The sequence below is a fragment of the Cornus florida genome, unplaced genomic scaffold, assembly GCF_030987335.1.
Source record: "Cornus florida cultivar Cherokee Brave unplaced genomic scaffold, ASM3098733v1 CherokeeBrave_3.0.0_Hap2_Chr11, whole genome shotgun sequence".
In the NCBI taxonomy this organism is placed as follows: domain Eukaryota; kingdom Viridiplantae; phylum Streptophyta; class Magnoliopsida; order Cornales; family Cornaceae; genus Cornus; species Cornus florida.
The window spans coordinates 111,569,558-111,586,912 of NW_026775581.1; the positions used below are offsets into that span (position 1 = coordinate 111,569,558).

The following is a 17,355-nucleotide window of genomic DNA, read 5'->3' on the forward strand; positions in this document are numbered from 1 at the left end:
ACAGATTTTCTATAAGCTTACACTTGTTGTCTCTGGCAATGGTAGTTGCTGTGGCTGCCCTATTTGTGTCCAAGTACATCTCTCCCAAGTTTCCAAATCCAGCTCAAGTGCTAGAACATGTGGGGGTCCTTTTTGGTGTCACCGCCTTCTTCTTCGCCATCACTTTACCTTTCCCACTGTGCCTTAAGCTCATTTACTGGACCATCTATTTTCTTGCTCTGCTTGCCATTTTCGTCTGTATTCGACCGTTAAAAAGTACTGCATGCTAGCTCTCCCGATTCAGCATTAATTCTGAGGTGAAGTGGACAGGTCATGTAATAATCCCAGGTTACAGATCCTCCGTACGTAGTAGTAGTAATTTATCACCTGTTTCTGAGGCACTTAATTAAGCACTAAGGACTCTACTTGTAGAGTTAGGGTCTGTCTGTTACTAAAGAAATTATGGATCTGTTCGTGCATGCAAGTTGTTTGATTAATTGCCACAATCTTTGTTTGTTAGTATTACTTGCGTGAATAGAGTCATTGGTACAGGTCCGGTTTATAATTGTTGATTGAGTGAGCATGCCATCTCAGGTCCCTTGATGGGTAAAATGCTTGTGTTTCTTGTCTAAATTAGTTGAAATAAATCCATTTATGTATTCTTTTATTTACATGTTGCTATACTGAGCACTACTTAATGTGAACACTTGTTATCAAGGAAAGTTTGAATTCATCAATTCAATAAAATTCTTCTTCTTTCCTGCATTTAGTGAATGAAAGAAAAAGGGAAATCAAACAACAAAAGGAAGTATGATTTCTTTCATACTTTTTTCTCATGCTTCCATGAGATTGGAAATTTAAAATTTGTATAAATGGTTCTAAACAAGGAAAATGACAACTAAAATTAAACATTTTCGCTCACTTCCTCTCATATTTTCTTCCCCCTCTTTTTTCTTTGATAATTTCCTTTGGAATGTCTTTTCTTGTTGCTCGCTAAATTTCTGAACTGAATGGGGCATAAAGGAGGGGTAGTGTTCCATATGACTTTCATGCATCAATTGAGAAATGGTGCACATTTGAAGCAATGATCCATTATTGACCACATCATCCCCATCCCTTAAGTAAGATGTCAGGTGCATTGAGAATTCTGATTTGCAAAGTTTTCAGATCTGTTGCATGAAGTATAATATCTTTTACCGTCTCATAAATTTTGTAAACAAAGAGTTAAAATCAACTATTGGTAGGGGAGAGGAAATCTTGATTCCAACACCCATACTTTCGTTGCAAATTAGCAACAGTAGCAGATTCAAGCAATGAATTCTATCAAAATTATAGTATTGATAATAACGATTCCACAATTTCTTAAACCAAATTGTCACCATTTTAAAGTTAATAAAAGACTATGCTTGAACATCTTCTATTGTAGTTACTCCTTATCCTTCCTGCCAAAGGGTGGACTCTGTATTACATAATTTGTATTAGTGTGAACGAAATACCTAATATCATAACTCTTAGTTTACACCATGAATATTGAAAAATAGGAATAATTTAGTTAACGTTCCATAGTAAATGTGTTCTTTTTTCTTTTTGTGCAATTAAAAGCATGTCTAGTTATTTATTTCTTTTTCAGGGGTCATCTTACAGAAGCTCTTGCTCTTGAGCCAAGCTGACAATTTTTTGTTCTCATCATGTAAACTTTTTCCATGTTAGCATATGGGAAACTGTTCAGATGCCGTTAAACTTGTATATGACATGTTCACTTTATTAATAGTTACATTGGTGAAAATTTAGAATTTAATTGTATACCAAAGCAATATTAATTTTTAAGATGCTTGATTTTTCCTGCAGTATGTATTGCTTAAGACTGTATTAATGCATATGGTATTTCTTTGAAAATTTTCATGTAAGGACTGAAATGCTCTTCATAGTCTAGTATGTTGTAATGTTATTCATTCCCATGAATGACAGTACCTCTTGTTGATAAAGTAAGAATCATTTGGTATCTCTCAAATTTGAAACTGATGTTGACTATGCTTATGTTCTTCAAACTTTGTATTTGAAGGAAATGGAGGTAACTAGAGAAGCAGAAGCTGGACCTTTGGTTTGAAAGTTCTTATGGATTCTTGTACAGGTACATGTTCTGTTATCCAACATTTATTTGCTCAGTTTGTTGATCATATGTAGATTTCTTGATTGGATTAAATTAAGTTGACTTGATAAAAACTTCTAGTTGAAACATAATTTATATTCCTCTTGCCACCATTTGTGTAATCACAAAAGAAAATGTGAATTCATTAATTAAATAAATTTCTTCTTCTTTCATACATTTAGCGAATGAAAGAAAAAGGAAAGCAAAGAACAGAAGGAAATATTATTTCTATCATCCTTAATTAAGTTTGGAATTTTAAAATTGTATAAAGGGTTGTAAACAAGGGAAAAGGAAAGAAATGACTAGTAAAACTAAACATTTCCCCTAACCTCATCTCATATTTTCTTTCCCCCCCTTTTTTTTGGTAACCGAACAAGACAGTATAGTTTACTTTGCATTCGCTTTTCTTCTTGCTCGGTAAATTTCTGAACCAGGTGGGGCATAAAGTAGGGGCAATGTTACATATGACTTTCTGGCATCAATTGAGAAATGATGCACATTGAAGCTGTGATCCACTACAAACCACATCATCACCGTCCCTTATGTAAAATGTTGGATATAGTTAGAATTATGATTTGCAAAATTTTAAAGATCTGTTTCATGAAGTTTAATATCTTTACCTACTGTCGAATAAATTTTGTAAACGAAGAGATAAAATCAACCGTTGGTGGGGAGACGGAATGTTGATTCCAACAACTATACTTTTGTTACAAATTAGCGACTTGTCTCTCCCCCGTTACTGTCCAACATGTCACCTCGGTCGCGGTGTAATGGACTCAGGGGAATATCGGTGTAAACAGGCCAAACCGACCGATTCATGGAGGTGTGTAACGGTATCGGACCCTTGAAAAAGGGTTACGAACTGGCCTATAGCAGATTCAAGCAATGAATTCTATCAAAATTATAATGTTGGTAATAACAACGCCACAATTTCTTAAACCAAATTGTCACCATTTTAAAGTTGATAGAAGACTATTTTTATACGTCTTCTATTGTAGTTACTCCTCATCCTTCCTGCCAAAGGTGGACTCTGCAATACATAATTGGTATTATGTGTGAACGAAATAACAGACATCATGACTCTTAGTTTACACCATGAATATCGAAAAATAATAATTTAGTTAATGATCTTTAGAAAGCAAAAACACAGTACTTGTGTGTAAAGAACAGGAGAATCTGTAACTCTGATTCAGGTTCCTTATAAAGACGTTGACAACTAATGCTATTTTATGTCATCTGGTGGGTAACTTTACTTCTTTCATTTCTTATAAGTCATATTGCTTTCATCCATAACAAATGTTTTATTTTTTATTTTTTATTTTTTATTTTGTGCTATTAAGAGCATGTCTATTTATTTATTTCCTTTCTTGAGCAAAGCTGGCATTTTTTGTTTTCTCATGTTGTAAAACTTTCCATGTTAGCATATGGGAAACTGTTCAGATGCACTTAAACCTGTATATGCTACGTTCACTTTATGAATAGTTACATTGGTGAAACTTTAGAATTTAATTGAATACCATATCAATATTAATTTTAAGAGGCTTGATTTTTCCTGCAGTGTGTATTAAGACTGTATTAATCCATATGTTATTGCGTTGAATTTTGTTATGTAATGCCTGAAATGCTCTTCATGGCATAGTATTTTGTAATGTTATTCATTTCCATTAATGACAATATCACTTGTTGATAAAATAAGAATCATTAATGTCAACCACATGGTATCTCTCAAATTTGAAACTGATCATGGCAATGATTATGTTCTTCTAAATTTGTATTTGAAGGAAATGGAGGTAACGAGAGAAGCAGAAGCTGGACCTTTGGTTTGAAAGTTTTAATGGATTCCTGTACAGGTACATGTTCTGTTATCCAACATTTATCTGCCCAGTTTGTTGATCATATGTAGACTTCCTGATGGGATTAAATTAAGTTGACTTGAAAAATAAAATCTCTTCATTATCCACTACTTTTGTGTTTAAAAAGTGTCCTTACAAAAGTTAAACCCATAGGATCACGTAATACCGTTGGTGACTGTTCGATTTAATAGAATGCTATTTTGCAGTACTTGTTTGATCAATTTGATTTATTAAAACCACATATAAATATTAAATATTCCTAATAACTTGAATTTTGGTACTTCCTCTTTGTTATTTGGTTAATTGATAACCCTGTGTGGCGCCCTTGCAGTATTTCGATTATTGGATGGACTACCTTAAGCATTGTAGCATAAAAAGTAACCTCTGTGTGGCCCTTGCAGTATTTCGATTATTTTCTTTTTTCCACCTTCAATTGAACATCCCGACTCCCTCTCGATTTTCTATCTGATGATGAGATGTAAGTGAATCCTATTAAGTAGGTGGTAGGTTATTTTATTAATTTAAATTAAGGATGTTCATTTGACGCATCATCCAATTGAATTCATGCGAATAAAATTGATTTTTTAGTCTCATAGTTTGATTATATAAATTAAAAAAACGATTCATTTATATTTATAATAATGAACAATTTAATTTAAAAAAAAAAAATAAATAAAAACACGTCAGCCATTAAAAAATTTCTTTACACTAGCGATAGAAATTGTCACAATTATTGGGATAGATGTATAATCTTCAAATATACCATCATTCTGTAGATCCAATATTCAACAATCAAATAAAATAATCCACAACACCATTGTATCATTAGAGATTGTAATCTATACTTCTATACATACAATCCTCCTCCACCACCATTACCAACCCAAAATTCAATTTAATGAATCTCAGAAAATTGAAAAGAGACCCATCAAACCCAACGAATATGGTTTGACACTCGAACAGAAGATGATTTTTGGTGATGTAATTCCATTGTTATAAGGATTCTGTGCTTTTGGATTGTAACTCTACTTTCTTTGGTCAATTAATGGAATCTTTCTTGCTTGCCTTGAATTAAAAAGAAAAAGAAAAGAAACCCAGTGAAAAAATCATGAATTTTCTTTCCCCAAATTATCATCTTCTCTCTTTCACATACAAGCCCTAATTTCTAAGCTTCATATGATTTTTGTGAAGGAAAATGGGACCGAAGGAAGTGTGTCATGGTGTACTACTGTCTGGGTCTTCTTTGAAGATCAAAGATAATCAAAGAGAGGGTCGCGGTAGAGAGGTGGGAGCACAGTAAAGAAAGATGGAGAAGAGAGAAAATTTTACAAAAGTGAATAAAATTTAGAGAAAGAAAAAGTATAGTCTGAAATGAAGATACTTTGGCTTTTTGAGGGCAAAATAGTCTTTTTACATGGTTAAACATTTGTTTGCCAGCTCATGAAATTAGTGAACGACGTGGCAAAACCAGAAAAAACCACATCACAGTTGGACAACCATTCGGCCCTTCAAGTTGGACATTGTATCGTTACTCTCAGTTTATAATCACTTCAAGTCGAAAAAAACTTGTGGAGTAATAATGCCAAAGCCAACCCCTGCACTAGGGTTGCAAGTTGGGCAGGCCCAACCCAACCCAACCTCAACCCGAATCGGGTTGGGTTGGGTCAACCCGAATTATATTTAACATGGGTTATAGTAAAACCCAGCCCGAATATTTTCGGGCAGGTCGGGTCGGGTTGAGTTTTTAAAAATAATAATATTTTTTTTTTCGGAAATTTCTATATATTATATATATATATATATATATATATATATTTGATTATATAATTATTAAAAAACAACAAAATTTTAGGGCAAATCATTTCAGACTCCACAATCGCACTGATTCTCAACTCTCTCTCTCTCTGTGCAACTGCAAACTACAAAATCTACAAGAATCAGAAGTTCAAATCCCATATATTTTCAGATTTGTCTGCAAGAATCAAAAGTTCAAAACCCATATATTTTCAGATTTGTGTTAATTTTATTTATTTGTTTTAAAACCCACCAAATCACCACCACCACTCACCGGAATGTGATGCCAACTGCAGAGCTCCTCCTCCGCCGCCACCCGAAGAAGAAACCCGCCCGGAACGTACAACAGATTGGAGCCGCCTCGCACGGCGAGGCCTCCGCCGTGGAATTAATATAAGTGTGGCAGAGACTGGTCGACGAACAATTCAACGGTGATGGGAGGAGGGAGTCCGAACAGTTCAGGTACAAGATGGTGTTACTGGCAAATCCAACCCATTCCGAAGCCACCCATCCCTACACAGATCGAACCCACCAACAACAAGCTGTCTAAAGTCAATAAAGCCAAGATCCAACCAATGGCTGTGATTAAACCAACAGATGATATCATCTCTAAGACGGCCGTCCTCTAGCGAAATCGCCGGAGCGAGGGAGAGGAAACCCAGATCTCCGGCGGGGAGGCAGGCGCCATCGCCGGAAAGAAGCAACATCGCCGGATGAGTCCCTTTTTCATGTTAGGACGGCGGTAGAGAGAGAAAGAGAAAGAAGAGAGAGGAGAGAGAAAGGAGAAAATAAAAATAAAAATTTAATTTTGGGTTTTGGGTTGGGTTCGGGTTGAGCCCGAGCCCAACCCGAATATGTTTGGGTTTTGACAAAACCCAACCCGAACATGAACCCGATTTGTGAATTGTATGTTCAGATTTCAAAATTTCTGGGTTTGGGTTGGGCTGGGCTGGGTTAACCCGCCCAAGTTGCAGCCCTACCCTGCACCTCACCTCTCAAAATGTGGTAGGGGTAATAATGCAAATTATGATGCTAGCTAATTCCCAATTGAGGAAAAATAAAGAACAGGGTGTATAACAATCCGAGAATGCTCAAATTATTGGTAGCCTGATGTATTTAATGAATTGTTCTAGACTTGATATTGCATATGCAGTTTATAGGTTGAGCAAGTACACTTAGAATCCTAACGAGGATCACTAGATAGCTCTAATTCGAGTACTCAGATATTTGAGAGGTACTCATGACTATGGGTTAATGTATAGTGGATTTCTCACTGTACTAGAGGGGTATAACGATGCTAACTGGATCTCTGATTTTGATGAGATGAAATCTACAAGTGGATATGTATTTACTCTTGGTAAGGGTGTAGTGTCTTGGAAATCTTCCAAACAGACATGCATAGCTCAGTCCACTATGGAATCCGAGTTCATAGCCTTGGAAAAGGCTGGGTCTTAGGCTGAGTGGCTTAGAAACCTCTTAGTAGATATACCTATATAGATGAGACCGGCTTCGTCCGTGTCTATGCATTGTGATTGCCAGGCTGTAATAGCCAGAGCAAAGAATAAAATATATAATGGGAAAAACAGGCATATACGCCTAAGACATAAAATTGTGAGGCAGCTGCTTGAGACTAGGGTGATATCCCTAGATTTTGTGAGATGAATTTGGCAGATCCTCTGACAAAACCACTAGGCAAAAAACTAGTGAGTGATACATTAAGGGGGATGTAACTTATGCCTAGGACAAAAGTTAATAGTGATAGTAACCCAACCTATGTGAATGGAGATCCTAGTAAGTAGGTTAAAAACAAGTTACTGGTTGATCAGGTAGAGTGCATTATCAATTTTATTTTTGAGAATCCCTCCTTGTGGTGTAGATAGTGCAAAACTATAACGTAAGAGGTTGAATTAAAAATTCTTAATGAATTCCATATCCCTTATGGGTGGTGTGTGTAGTTACAGTACACACTTGATGGATTCACCTATATAAGTGTGGAGGTGGGGCCGCCTCCTATGAGAGCTTAGGCAGGCTTTCTAGAGCATTCGTGAAATCCAGGTAGGGCGCAAGGCCTATTCGCGCCAACCCATTATGAACAACTTCAATATAGAGATAACAATGTGGGGAGTTAGTTGTTTGGTTTACAATAAGAAATCTTGATTTATAGAAACATAGTTCCACCAATTTTTCTGTAAATCACAGTTTACTTCCCCAGGGCTGGTTCATAGTTCTAAAGACACCAGTTCCGATGCATTGGGTTCTCATGGTCCTATGGTTACTCCTCTAGTTTCTCCTTTGGTTACTTTTCTTACTTCTGTATTTTGAAATATGTGGGGGATTGTTGTATATTAATGTATTTCAAAATACGTATATATATTTTAACATTTCCCATATGTACGTTAGCTTATTATCATCAACTACATATATTAACTTACCCTAATATCTTCAACAACACAATAACGTGTCATCATAATATCCTGTCACTACTGATATTGTGCAATTATATCTGGTTATAAATACATTTGGATGTCTCACTGTTTTGGCACTGAAAACCATCTTAGTCTTCTGCAATATATATATCCAGAGAGTTATATAGTTCACTATTTTCTTCTCTGATTGTTTTTCTGGCTTCATATTATTTGGCTATCATTGTTTCATGCTCTACAATTCCACTGACCAAAAGACTATATTAAAGTTGTTCAACTTCCACTGCACTACGAGTGTACTTTTGCAGTGGATTTTTTTGCTGTTGTATCCTGGAGAGTGGAACGCCGTAACCTACTACACCGAGATATCATCTCAGAGGGGTGGATCTACTCTTAAGGGTAGTGTATTCACACGCCTCAGCTAAGTCCTTCGTATATTTTATTTTCCTACTCTTTGTTATTTCCCATAACATAGCAATACTCTATATTTCTCTTGATATTCAAGCCTCATGAACCCCATCTGGTTGTGGAGTTCAATTGAATTAGGATTGAATTGAATTAGGTTTAATGATCATATCCCTGATCACGGGTTTAAACCCCCATCTGGTTGTGGAGTTCAATTTATCCTAATTGAATAATCTTAGTTCAGAGTTCTGCAGCCAGGGTTAGGCTGTTCTAATCTTAATCCAAACATTGTCCATTTACTCAATTTAGGACACGCGTCACATGCCAGAGTTCGGTGTCAACTGTCCAACCACATTCAATGTAAGGAGGTTACGTTGAAGAAAAATACTAACGTTAGAAGCATCCCAAAACAAAAACAAGAGAATGGAAGGGTCTTAGGGCAGAAAAATTCCCCCTGTTCAAAAAAAGGAAATTACGGAGAGAGACTTTCCGAGAGCGTAAAAAAAAGGTATAAAAAGTGCAGCCAATGTGTTGAGTTGAGCAAAACAAGCCTCGGTCAAAGAGAAAGAATCAATGGAATCGCCTGCAGATCTGCCCACCAACCCTCCACCCCAAGTACCTCAAGGTACTCTGGACCTCGAAGCCGCAACGATTGAGCAACTCCACCAACAGCCAGCTGCTGATGCTCCCGCACTGGTGGTTCCACCTCCTCTAAATAATGGTGTCGCTGCCCTAGTACCTAATAAGAATAATAATGATGATGATGATGCTCATCACCAGATTAATTTGGATTGGCCAATGATGGTAATTGCGTTTTGCTTCTCATGGGCACTTGAAATTGCTATTCAATCCTTCCAAACTTGTGCCCCACTTTCACTTTCTGTGAGCTTCCACTTGCTATGTCTCGCTATGGTTGTCGCTGTTGCTGCGCTCTATGTGTCCAAGTATATCTCTCTCAAGTTCCCAAATCAAGCCCAAGTGCAAGAGCATGTGGGGGTCCTATTTGGTGTCACTGCCTTCTTCTTCACCATCACTTTACTGGACCATATATGCTCTTTCTCTGCTTGCCTTTTTTCTCTGTATTCGACGTTAACCAGTACTGCATGCTAGCTCTTCTGATTCATTCATTCACCTGTTTCTGAGGCATTTATATATGTGCACTGGGAGTAGGGACTAGTACTAGAGTTAGGGGTCGGTCTGTTATTTTAGAAATTAGGTTCGATTGTGCATGCAGGTTGTTCGATTAATTGCCAAAATCTTTGTTTCTTAGTATTACTTCAGTGGATAGACTCATTAGTCCAGTTCCTGTTTATCATTGTTGATTGAGCGAGCATGCCATCTCAAGTCCCTTCATGGGTAAGTGCTTACGTTGCTTATCTAAATTAGTTGAAATAAATCATTTGTGTATCTTTAATTTACATATTGTTAGTTATACTGAGCTGTACTTGATGTGAACACTTGATCCAAAAAGAATTTGAGTTGAATTATAATTTCCAATCCTCTTGTCACCATTTGGATTATTACAGGAAGCCCAAAAGAAAATGTGAATTCATTAATTAAATAAATTTATTCTTCTTTCACGCATTTAGTGAATGAAAGAAAAAGGAAATCAAAGAACAAAACGAAGTATGATTACTTTCATACTTTATCTCAAGCTTAAATGAGAGTGGAAATTTAAAATTTGTATAAATGCTTCTAAACAAGGAAAAAGGAAGCGAAATGACAACTAAAATTAAACATTTTCCCTTACTTCCTCTCATATTTTCTTTCCTCTGTTGTATCTTTAATAACCTTCTTTTCATTATCTTTTCTTCTTGCTCGCTAAATTTCTGTACTAAATGGGGCATAAAGGTGGGGCAGTGTTTTATACGACTTTCATGCATCAATTGAGAAATGGTGCACATTGAAGCAATTATCCACTACGGACCACATCATCACCATCCCTGACGTAAGATGTTGGATACACTTCGGAATTATGAAAGTTTTCAAGATCTGTTGCATGAAGTTTAATATCTTTACCAACTGTCCAATAAATATTAACTCCCAACATCCATACTTTCATTCCAATTTAGCAACTGTAGCAGATTCAAGCAATGAATTCTATCAAAATTATAGTATTGATAATAACAATTCCACAATTTCTTAAACCAAATTGTCACCATTTTAAAGTTGATAAAAGACTATGCTTGAACGTCTTCCATTGTTGTTACCCCATATCCTTCCTGCCAAAGAGTGGACTCTGAATTACATAATTGGTATTATGTGTGAACGAAATAACTGACGTCATATCTCTTAGTTTACACCGTGAATATCGAAAAATAGGAATAATTTAGTTAATTATCTTTGAAACACAAAAACATTAGTACCTGTCTATAAAGAATCAGGAGAATCTGCAACCCTGATTCAGCTTCCTTATGTAGTAAAGACATTGATAACTAATGCAATTTGATGTCATCTGATGGGTAACTTCACTTCTTTCATTTCTTATAATTCATTGCTTTCATGCATAACAAATGCATTGTTTTTTTTCCTTTTTGTGCTATTACTGGCATGTCTATTTATTTATTTGCTTTGTTTTTTGGGGGCATCTTACAGAAGCTCTCGCTCTTCAGCAAAGCTGGCATTTTTTTTTTTCCCCACATAACATGTTAACTTTTTCCATGTTAGCATATGGGAAACTGTTCAAATGCCCTTAAACTTGCATATGACATGTTCACTTCATTAATAGTTACATTGGTGAAACTTTAGAATTTAATTGAATACAAAGCAATATTAATTTTTAAGATGCTTGATTTTTCTTGCAGTATGTATTGCTTAAGACTGTATTAATGCTATGGTATTTCTTTGAAAATTTTCGTGTCATGCCTGAAATGCTCTTCATAGTATAGTATGTTGTTATGTTATTCATTTCTATGAATGACAAATATCACTTGATAAAATAAGAATTATTAACATCAGCCACATGGTATCTCTTGAATTTGAAACTGATAATGACTATGCTTGTGCTCTTCTAACTTTGTATTTGAAGGAAATGGAGGTAACTAGAGAAGCAGAAGCTGGACCTTTGGTTTGAAAGATTTATGGATTCCTATACAGGTACATGTTCTGTTATCCAACATTTATCTGCTCAGTTTGTTGATCATATGTAGACTTTTTGATTGGATTAAATTAAGTTTACTTGATTAATAAGATCTCTTTGTTATCCACTACTTTAGTGTTTAGAATTTGTCCTTACAAAATTAAAAGGATCACGTAATACCATTGGTGATTATTCTATTTAATAGTGTGTTAGTTGCAGTACTTGTTTGATCAATTTGATTTATTAAAACCACATATAAACATTAGAAATGCCTAATAACTAGAATTATGGTACTTCCTCTTTGTTATTTGGTTAATTTATAAGCCTGATGGTTGTATGGACTGAAACCTAAGGCTCCGATGTAGAGTTGCGCAAGGTCCGCGATCTAGACCGGGTGGGGGAATAGGTCTTGTGGGTTGGTTTAGCTATTCTTCACTAACTTTTGAATTTTTAACTAAATTACTGAAATTCCATATTCAAATTATAACTAAATATCAAAATCGATTCAATTCATCATGGTAATCAATCATGCAATAATTTAAAGCAGCATATTTGAAGATGGACGCAGGGATTTTTACATGGACAACCTAACCAGGAAAAGCTACGGGACCTAGTCCAGGAAAACTAAATCCACTAAAAAAAGATTTACGTTAAAGTTCTGAATTACACAGATCGATTCACCAACTCTCCATTCCAGTCTTCAAGCTGCAATTAACTCATCAATAGGTATCTACTACTCAAGTCAGTGACTCAGTTTCCACTTTCCAACCAACTAGTCATCCTACACAATCTTTGAATCATTGAACAGTAATTTTGGTGTTGAACATCTCAATTCGCAGCAATGATGCACACCAATTATAATGCAAATTGATGAATGCAATAAAAAAAATATGAAAAAACTCTAGAACAAAAAAATAGATGCTCTCTCTATGTATCTCCTATATGTTCTGTGTGTTTGTAATCTGCCCTGCACTAGTGTATTTATAGGCAAACTGACAGTGTAGCAAAAGTAGGAGGCATAAACTGCTCCGATACACTGTTGGAGTTTCAGCTGAAGCATAAAATTTATATGAACATGTGTTACAATTGAAGCAGACAATGTGTAAAGATTAGTTTGTAGACGTACAACAGGCTTCTTTGTGAAACATGAGAGGGAACTTTCTATTAAGACACTTGCATTTCTAATTTTATAGATTTTGAAGTATTACATCACATGGAATACTTGGTTCCTTATATAAGACTAAGCTACATAGTTACATGTAACTCCCCAAGAATTCATTTCTCAATCATATATGTATCTTCACGTCAAGTTTATGTTAGACTATTCTAGGAAAGTTTTTATTATATTTCCAACAACGTGATGGTTAGGCTGGAATTGTTGCTTTTGTAGATGGTGCTAACACGAGCGAGATTTTTAATGGGCTATTTTGACACCAATTTTATAGGTTCACTTGAAGGTGGACTAAAGAGCAGTTGTGGTAGTGGTAATTGGTGCTGGGACTTTACCTTAGAGAACTACAATGATTAAAAACTTTTGACTATGTGGAGATTTTCTTCTCTGAAGAGGCATTGCAATGGCTGCCATATTAAAGTTGGTTAGTATTCAGTAATTAATCTTGTGATTTCTTCTGAACAGTGTCTACTTGATTAAATTGCCAGGGGTATATTACATATTCAGCAGTAGATATGCTGGTTTCCTTCATCTTGCCTTTCTCACCTACTTATGATGACAAATAGGTCTAGTTGCTCGCTGTTATCAATATTCATGCTTTGTTATCCTATTTGTTTTTCCTACTATTTTTTATTTTTATTGAGCTCTCCTTGCTTGCTTTGGTTCAATGTTGCTAAACTATTTTGAACACCTCTGACTTCATGATTCCTTCTTTGTTTTCATTTTCTTTCAAAGAGAGTAATGAAAGTTATTGGAAGTACTGATATTTTATGCTGCTACTGCTCTTAAAGCACCGGGGAAGGGCTGCTCTCATCATTAAGAGACCATTCCTAAACCTCAATAGGTGTTGGACCAGCTGTCGAGAGAATGGGTACCGTAAGTTATTCATGCTCCTCGAGCTCTCTCTAGCTCCTGGCATATTTATCCAAACACCATGCAGGTACTGGTATTGTTTTGACTTGCCTTTCATGTTTTTTCCTGAATATTTACTGATTAGCTAACTTGCCTGTGGGGGTCATATTTCATAGATGTGATTAAATAATGCTACCTGAAGATGTTGATGTCTTATCAATTCATACATGCAGGCCCCGCGCTTAGTTATATACACAATAGCCGAGTTAGGATCTTGACATGCTTTTAACAAAATATCTGTTAGTACGAAAAAATTAAAGGTTACAGCTTTTAAATTTTCATGAGATACAACACAATATCTATTATTATTATCTTGTAATTTTATACATGAAGGAAATTAAAGTGACCAGAGAAGCATAAACTGGACCTTTAATTCGAAAGTTTTAAGGATTCCTATACGGGTACACTTTGTTTCTCCACATCTATCTTCTGAGTTTTTCGTATTATGTGTAGGCTTCTTGATTACAACCAATTCAATTGAATTTAGTAAATGAAATTGCTTTATCACGTACTACTTTATTGTTTCAACATTCAAATGTTTCGTTAGAAAGGTAAAACATACTGGATCACGTAACAATGTATGGTGATTGTGTTATTCAATGATGTGTTAATTGCATTAGCACTGCCTAACATAATTTTTATATAGCATTTCTTCATTCCGCAGCATTATTGATGTGCTTGCCAGGAAAAGATTCAGCAGAGTAAATTTCAACTTTAAGAACGTATCTCATGTTATGAGTTTCATTTCAATGAGAAGTTACTAGGGACCTCATCTTTTTGGCTCCATGCATGTAAGACACTGAAACCTTCAAGGCATCCATTGTTAGGTTCCTTTAAATGAAAATTCATTAAAAATTTTGCTCCCAACTAAAATGTAGAGTTGACTTAACACTTGCATCTATGAGGGAACTTAAGCACTAACTAGTCTCATTCAGTTGAACTTCCTGCATTAGGTTGTGAACCGTCTAACTGTATACTTTGTGTTGATTCTCTGAGTCATGTTGGTTATAGACCATAAAGTTCATGTTCTTCTCTCACTGTCACGTTATGTTGTGCAAGGTTTGAGTTCCAATGGACTAATATACTAGGCAATGGAACTGAAATATGATGAAAATTCAAGTCTGACAGCAGCCACTTTGTGTTAAACTAAGCAAAAAGTTCTATCAAATTACAATCCTTCCCTCCCAACATCCTGCATAAGTGGGACATGCATTAGGTGGTAATGGTTTTCATGCATCTGAATTGTCCCATTTTCAGATTCAATCATGTCTTAAACTAGTGCTCTTGAACTTGCTAAAGCATTTACTAAGAGCTTATGTTTGTTTGAATTCTTTCAGCTGCTCAATGGTGACCTTGAATACATACCAGTTGTATTTTATTTATTTTTTAAAAATGAAGTGATTTCTGATGTTCTTTGCCTATATTTGCTATTAACAACCAACGGTCTGTTTGATCTTTGTACAGTGAGCAAGAGATTGTAATAACATGTCTTTGCCTTGTGCTGAATAAAAATTGACATACTTTTCCAATGAACGCACCAACTTCCATTCCAAGTTCTTCTGGTGTGTGGTCTCTGCCTTCTCTTTTTGATGAACAACTTTCAATTTGTTTGCAATTATCAGCTTTAGCTTTGTATTACAGTTATTTTCATTACATGTTTTGCTCCAATTTATAGCTTGAGAATTAGCAAAATCTATAAACGTTTTCACTTTTAGAAATGGACATCCTCTTAGGCGACCTTAAATTCTATTATGTTCTCTCTGCTTCGTCTCTTTAGAAGAGGAGGAAAGGGGCATCCTCTTAGGCAAGAAGAATCATAATTATGATTAAAAGAGGAGAGGAAAGTCATTGTGGCTCCAAATCTTTTTTCCTTCATTTTATTTTTTTCCTACTTGTCACACACACACACACACACATATATATATTGGCTTTTGCATGTATTTCACAATTAAACTACCACGTGCTTAAGAAGAGGAATAATGCCAGTGTGATCAGAGTGAATCAATAGTAGGATTAAACCTTCCCCTGTGAATGTACCAAAGAACCCCTACACCAGGGGACTAAGGAAGACATTTATCAATCCTTGGTAAGACTTCATAGACATTTTCTCATTAGCGTATTACAGTGAAAGTGGTACACTTGAACTTCCGCGTTCACAGGAAAAGAAAAGAAAATTCCGTTTTCACGTTATATACTGCCTATCTTTGTAGTTGCATTAATCAACATCCGGTGTTCATACCTTAATCAACCATAGTCATTGTTTCAACTTTCAACCACCTGCCTGTCAAACGATCCTTGTTAAATGTAGTATTGTTCTGACGTAATTATAGAATTTTGTCAAGGAAAAGTTGCAAAGAAGTACAACTTTTAAAGATTATGTTTTATATTTTATTGTAATTTTTTAAATTTAATTTAGTTTTAGTTTTAGTAAATTAATTAATATTCAATTGTAAATTTAGTTAATATCTGGTTCAAAAATCTCACTTTGATACACAAAAATTAGAGATTCTATAAATAAGCTTCTAAGGTGTTTTACTGGAATAAATAAATAAATGTTTTCAAATTACTTCTTTGTATTATAACAGTAAAGTTTTTATACTTAAAGAAAAGGGTCGTTATTTATGAATTAAAAGTACAAAATGACAACACACTAACTTCCAAATCCATCTGGTGTGGACTCTGCCTTGTCTTTTTGATGAACAGCTTTCAATTTGGTCGCCATCAGGTTTGTAGTAAGTTTGTATCAAAAATCAAAATTCATGATTAGTTACTTGGAATCTTCTTAATTAGATAAAACTGTTGAGGAATCGAACACATTTCGTTCTGCCATAGAATTATGTGGAATCCTTGGGGATCACAATAAGAACCATAAGTTTCACAAAATAATGCAAAAGAAAGAAAAGAGAGAGTTGAGTGGACGAGTTGGTTAGGAAAAGCGAGGCAAAAGAGTGGAGAAAGACCAATGAGGACAACATAAGACAGGTTAATTCGGAAACGGGGAAGATAGAGGAGGGAAAAGTAGAAAGAAGAGGAATAATGTCAGTCTGATCAAAGTGAATCAATGGTAGGATTTCACGAGGGACCAAGGAAGGCATTAATCAATCCTTGGTACACACAATCAATCAACAACCTATATCCGTCTTCACACCTTAGTCAACGACCTGTCTTTCCAACCTTAAATGGATTGTGGATCCCATGTAATTTTGGAATTTTGTCCAGTTGCAAAGTACTCCTTTAATCCTATATTTAAAAATGAGTGTTTTTAAAGATTGTCTCTTTTTAAAATTATCTTATTAGTAGTTTAGATAAGTATAATTATCAAGTTTGAAAATTTTTAAAAATATAAAGAATAATGATGGAAATATAAGACTTACTAACGTGTGGGGGCGGGGGAGATTGTCCCGTATCGTTTGATAAGTAAATTGTTTAAGTACCCTTATTTTATTAGTATATATATTTCTCACTATATATTAAGTATCATATATAACAATATTAAAAATAGCAAATAAATTTTATTAAAAGGAAAGTTGCAATAGTCAATAATTGAATACGAGGAAAAAAAGAAAGAGCAAATCCATTTCAACAATAAT

At 35.1% G+C, this 17,355-nt stretch overlaps 1 protein-coding gene across 1 annotated transcript in view; it reads left to right on the forward strand.

Moving 5' to 3' along the window:
- The first annotated feature begins 278 nt into the window (after positions 1 to 278).
- The window catches only part of LOC132285374 (uncharacterized), a 42,870-nt gene continuing 25,793 nt past the window's right edge, over positions 279 to 17,355 (forward strand). The window contains exons 1-7 of the mRNA XM_059787554.1: positions 279 to 341; positions 2,042 to 2,110; positions 3,910 to 3,978; positions 11,632 to 11,699; positions 13,128 to 13,277; positions 13,645 to 13,793; positions 15,230 to 15,327. The gene's annotated coding sequence lies outside the window, so the exon portion shown is untranslated. The remainder of the gene's footprint in view (positions 342 to 2,041; positions 2,111 to 3,909; positions 3,979 to 11,631; positions 11,700 to 13,127; positions 13,278 to 13,644; positions 13,794 to 15,229; positions 15,328 to 17,355) is intronic.